The 6,308-nt window shown below is 36.5% G+C and overlaps 1 pseudogene; it reads left to right on the top strand.

Moving 5' to 3' along the window:
• Positions 1-565: 565 nt before the first annotated feature.
• On the top strand, positions 566-2,164 carry LOC143593415 (3-ketoacyl-CoA synthase 4 pseudogene; annotated as a pseudogene).
• The last annotated feature ends 4,144 nt before the right edge of the window (positions 2,165-6,308 follow it).

The following is a 6,308-nucleotide window of genomic DNA, read 5'->3' as shown; positions in this document are numbered from 1 at the left end:
ACGTTAACTTTTTATCTGTTTGATGTTCTTTAATTTATGGCGTCAAACCAAACACAACTGAAAATTCAAAGGTGAATTAAATCCGAAGTACCTTTATAGTTTGACTAAAATAAAATATGTATGGAAAATTTATGTAAAAGCATGGATGAGAATAAATTACTTTTTAATGTGAAAGAACATGGATCATCTAAAATAAAAATAAAATCCACTTTATTCATAATCGGACAAGAACGGACCTGTCACCAGCGGATTCTACCTGTTTTATTTATTTTCACTATCTAGAAAAATAAATAAAAATATTCGTTTAGTTGTAAAATGATTCTTTTTAATTTGCAAAAAATGACTAAAAGCCAACTAACATGTTATCTAAAAAAATGTATAACAGATCGTTTCCGACACATAAATACTATTTTATAAAAAAGTATAGAATATAAAAGGTTGGTTCATCGTGTGCTTAAATATTTTTACCCATTTGGCGACACATATGATTTAATACTCAACTACTATATGTTTGGTGACACAAATTTAAACTTCCTACAAATCAAACCTCTTTTTAAGTCTTCCATGCTATAATCTTTTGCTTCCATCACCGTAATCTTGAAACTCTTTTCTATCTCCGCGGTATGGCCGCCACCGCCCGCCCTTCCACCGCCACAATCGAGATCCAAAAACCACCACTACCACTTCCAGATTTTAAATCAAATATCAATCTAAAGTACGTTAAACTAGGCTACCATTACTTAATAACCCATCTTTTAACCCTATGTCTCCTCCCTCTCATTGCTATCACTGCGGTCCACGTCACTCAACTGAACACTAAGGACGTTTACAACCTCTACAACCACCTCCAATACCACCTCATCACCGTCACGGCCCTTACTTTAATAACCGTCATCGGGTTCACCACCTACCTCATGACCCGACCCCGACCCGTTTACCTCGTTGACTTTTCATGCTACCGTCCACCTAACCACCTCAAAGTCCCATACCAAGTGTTTATGGACCACTCCAAACTTCACGGAGCATTCGACGAGTCTTCGTTGGACTTCCAACGCAAGATCCTCGAACGCTCCGGGCTTGGAGAGGAAACGTACCTCCCGGCGGCACTGCACGCGATACCCGCAGTCCCGTCGATGGGTATGGCAAGAGAAGAAGCGGAACAAGTAATGTTTGGAGCGCTAGATAATCTTCTCACATCAACGAATATTAACCCGAAAGATATAGGAATATTGGTAGTGAATTGCAGCTTGTTTAACCCAACACCTTCCTTATCCTCCATGATCGTTAACAAATACAAACTCAGAACAAACATTAAAACGTTTAACTTAAGCGGTATGGGATGCAGCGCCGGCGTAATTGCCGTTGATTTAGCTAAAGACATGCTGCAAGTTCACCGGAATACATACGCGGTGGTTGTAAGTACCGAAAACATTACACAAAACTGGTACTTCGGTAACAAAAAGTCAATGCTGATACCGAACTGTCTGTTCAGAGTCGGTGGCGCAGCGGTGCTATTGTCAAACAAGTCAACCGATCGCCGGCGGTCAAAGTACAAGCTCTTACACGTCGTCCGTACACACTACGGCTTCAACGACACGGCGTTTAAATGCGTGTACCAAGAGCAAGACGCCGGAGGTAACACCGGCGTGGCTCTTTCGAAAGATTTAATGACGGTCGTCGCCGGCGCGTTGAAGTCAAACATCACAACGTTAGGTCCACTAGTGCTTCCGATCAGTGAACAGATTCTGTTTTTCGTTAATCTCGTTGCTAGAAAGGTGATTAACCCGAAGATTAAACCGTATTTACCGGATTTTAAACTCGCGTTTGATCATTTTTGCATACACGCGGGCGGGCGGGCGGTTATTGATGAGATGGAGAAGAATTTGCGGTTGACCGAACGGTACGTTGAGCCGTCACGAATGACATTGCACCGGTTCGGGAACACGTCATCGAGTTCGATTTGGTATGAGTTGGCTTACACCGAGGCTAAAGGGAGGATGAGGAAAGGGAACCGGGTTTGGCAGATTGCATTTGGAAGCGGGTTGAAGTGTAATAGTGTGGTTTGGGAGGCAGTTCGGACGGTTAAACCGGCGGTTCATAATCCTTGGGGAGATTGCATTGATAGGTACCCTGTTGAAATAAAATTTTAGATGTGTTTATAAGTTGTGGTAGTTTATTAAACCTTTTGTTTATGTGACAATAAAATACGCGAAAAGATTTCATGTATTTTTGCATTCATGTGTTTGACGCATTCTCGTTTGAGAGTAAAATAGCTTGCATGTTGTTTACCTTTGTTTTCTATTTACATTTATTTGCTCCATTTTCATTTGTCCGTTTGAGCATATTTCCGATCGTAAGGTATTTACGAAGGGGAAATCATAACATGAAATTGAGTTTCCTTGAATTCGGCCTGTTGTATCCTTCCCAACCCAACACGACAAGGCGGTAAGAGAACTACGACCACTTATTGAGTTAAATTTTCACACGAAAGTTCATCTAATAAGGGTCCAAAAAGAGAAATAATAGGTCACGTCATTAGGTGTGATGTGATGTTTAAATGTAAATCTTCTTAAATATATGAAACTACCCAATGGGATGTAACCACCTTATCCCAATATGTGTAAATCCAAACCATTGTAAATCCAAACCATTTGTAATGGTCTTCTAGCCCCATTATTTAACGAACCCCCCCAACCCATGTTTCTCAAGAAAATCAACCCGTATTTCTTCTCATTTTCCTCCATCTGGCGGTGCTTCGTGGACACGAAAGATATCCCAAAATGATCCTATCGAGCATGATGGAGGAATTGCCGTGGTGTTCCTACCTAACATTTTCAACCCGAAACCCCATTTGGCAAACGTCTCCCCACTTACAAGGTGAATGAATCTTGCATGAAGTATACAAAAAGAAAACAATTTCTTTTATGGGTATGTGAATACTGAACCAAATTATTTAATAAAAAATAAAAAACTTTGATAATAATATAAAAGTTTCGTTCAGTTAAAACACATGATGTTTAAAAAACTTGGTTGTAGACAATTTAAAAACTTAAAATCATCAAATTTAGTGTTTAATTTTTTTAATAACCATTTGAATCATTGATAGGGGTGCAAACAAGTCGAGCCGGAGCTCAACTAAGCTCGAGCTCGACTCGTTTAACTTATACAGAGCTCGAGCTCGGCTTGTTTCGAGCTCTATTTTCAAAGTTCAAGCTCGGCTCGTGAGCAGATTTTGAAGCTCGTGCTAGGCTCGTTTACTATTTATCAATTATTTTTATATAATTATAATTATTTATATATACTTTTTTCTATTATAATTTATGTACAAAATAATATAAATTATTTAGTTATTTTTATTTATCTTTTTATAACATTATATATATTAATTAATAATTATTATATATATATTTAAAAAAGTTATATAAATAACAGACTCGTTTAGGCTCGCGAGCCGCTCGAGCTCGATAAGTGAAGCTCGGGCTCGGGCTCATTTATTAAACAAGCTTATTTTTAAGGCTCGGGCTTGATTAAGCTCAGCTCGATTGAGCTTTTTAACGAGTCGATCTCGAGTAGCTCGCGAATAGCTCGGCTCGTTTGCACCCCTAATCACTGATGACCAATGAGACACGGATTCATCCGATCATCTTCAGTCTACTTGGCCCTACTTGTGTTAAATTTTTAGAAAAATTTTCAGACTTAAATTTCAAAGAAAATATAAAAAGTTAGTTTAAAAAAATTAAAACTTTTACAGTTCAATAGCTAGTTTGTTAAAACTTTCTTTAAAAGCATTTCTTAATTTTTATAAAATACTTGAAAACTTAAATTATTAAACCTTAACTTTTATAAATACATTTTAATGCTAAATATACTATACACTAAAAATACGTCAGGGCGCCAAACAAACGTGGAATCGACCCTCTGCCAAACACCGTGCGAGTGAAAGGGTGTTGCCCGCTTCATCGCTATACCAGTAATGGACGGTGTATTTCTTTTGTGTTTTTTTTTAATTATTTTTTTCACTTAATATTCAATTACTTATTAAAATATTACCAACTCACTTCTCACGATAATTACTCTGCCTTTTTCACTCACATCTTCCATAACACTCTTAAGTTAGCGTGAAAGGTGAAAACCTGTTTGCCATTTTATCACTTACGTGTCGCAACTCGCCTTTCAGATTGCCCTTTTTACCCCTCTCATAACATACAGTCTAGAAATATCCAAATCTTGGCTGGTTTTGTTCAAAGAAAAAAAGTCAATTGTTGTTGTAAATTTAAATTTATTAAAAAATTGTTTAGGCGATCATTCCTTACATAAAGGTTTAATCTTATGAGAGAGATGCTCACATAGGTATATTTATAAATTTTTTTTAAGGTGTTTGGGGCGGTCCTTGGGTACCCATTGGCCTACCCATGGCATCCGTCGGCAATCACTCTCTAAAACCGGGCTCTCCTAACCGAATGATTTAAGGGTGTATGTTATAAACTTCTTAAATTTGAAATCACACTCCCTTAGGGTGAGTCAGGGATAGTTTTTCTCTTTAAATCTCCATCATTTTCAATACTCTCCTAATTAGCAAACTTGCTTTGTGGGAGAAATCTGCTGTTTCTATTATACATGTGGGGAAAATCAATATATAAGCATCTCGTCACATAAATCGCTTCAACGCCCAAGATTTTCGTATTGGTACGTGATGTACCCAATCGGAATTCGTTTCCGTTCCAGTCGCCCTAGAATTCGCGATCCCTAATTTTGGTACGTTCGATCCAATTAAACCCTAATTCGCGAATTAGAATTTGATGGTCGTCGCTCCAATTGAACAAGAAATCACGTATCGCAATTGATGGTACGTGGGACCAAATCAATTGGCGGGATTCTGAAATTCGATCCTAAATTGGCGCATTCCAGATTTGGCGGGCTTTCTGTTTCCTTGCAGTTGTTTGTATATTGCATTTTGAATCTTATGGCTTTTTTGTATTCCTTGCTGCATTTTGTATTTTGCAATGAGCTGAAATGAAAGTAATTTTATGTTTTAAAACTGTTTTGAAACCTTATTCTTGCTGATTGTAAACAAAAGTATGAAAGAATTGATGATATTTTCATTGCTAAAGGTAGCAAATAGTAACTGCTGCTGATTTATTAATAATATAACTATATAACACTGTTTTGAATGGTGTACATCGAACCGAACTTTATGGTACACCGTACCGGTTCGTACCGAAATGAAGCTACCCCTCCGTACCGAATTTGTCCTAACTAGCGAACCGCGTACCCGTGCCGGAGCGAACCGCGATTTATGTGACTGTGATTTAAGAGTCAACTTAGAGTAAACTTTCGATGTGTTTTGTTTCTTTTCAAGGATTGAACAAACAGTTCTTGGTGTACTTTATTTTGTGAACTTTATGCTGGTGACTATAAACAGTGATTTATGATAAATAAGTTTATGTGGTATGATATATGTTTTGAAGCTTATATTGTGATTATTTCATTAGTAAACTAGTATTTATGTGATACTTATATCTCATATATTATATAATAATTAGAAAGATAAACTTAACTAACAATTTTACTTATATCTCAAATCAAATATTATTGTACAAGATGAGTCAAATTATATACATAATACATGCTAGTTAGTTTAAAATAAATGTGTCAACACTCATGTATACATATTGAGATTACTAGTTGGGTGATGTTTTCGGCCAGAAACAAAAAGTTAAAAATCTTTGTAGGACACTTGTCAGTTGTCACTGACAAGTCACCCACGAATCGATCATTGTATAGCTTGATTTGATGAAGTGTATAACAACATTACTAAGGAAATCTTACATTACGTAAAAAGAGAAAGAAAAACTCACATATCATAAATAAATTGAAATTGCAGTAAAAGATTTAGAGTAACACTAGAACAAAATCTGACCTAAATTCATAGTGGCTGTCTTAAGGCTTGATCATCACATGTAATATGCTAGAATTGATTGTCACATGATCTTAAATGTCGTGTTAGTCACTCGTATCCTCTGGTTTGGATAAATTGCTATTAGACCCACATCAACAATTAATACTTCCTAAACCACCAAGTTGATCATCAATTCATAGCAACGTAAACTTATTAGCGCGTAACAAAGCAAGTCTTATATCTATATAGTAACTACGGTTAATTACACAATTGAAATCCAGTTTGCTCTTATTTCAAGTATATCGAAGTTAATACATTGAACCAAACACTCGACAGCACATAATTAAAGTGAGATTTAGAACAAATAAGGAAATAACCAAGAACACTTACAAAATTTGGTTACTACCGC

This window comes from Bidens hawaiensis, unplaced genomic scaffold (genome assembly GCF_021521415.1).
Source record: "Bidens hawaiensis isolate Kalapana, Puna unplaced genomic scaffold, B.hawaiensis_p1.1 tig00042216_1, whole genome shotgun sequence".
NCBI classification, from domain to species: domain Eukaryota; kingdom Viridiplantae; phylum Streptophyta; class Magnoliopsida; order Asterales; family Asteraceae; genus Bidens; species Bidens hawaiensis.
The sequence above is the reverse complement of the archived record's forward strand: the minus strand, read 5'-3'. Positions and strand labels throughout refer to the sequence as shown.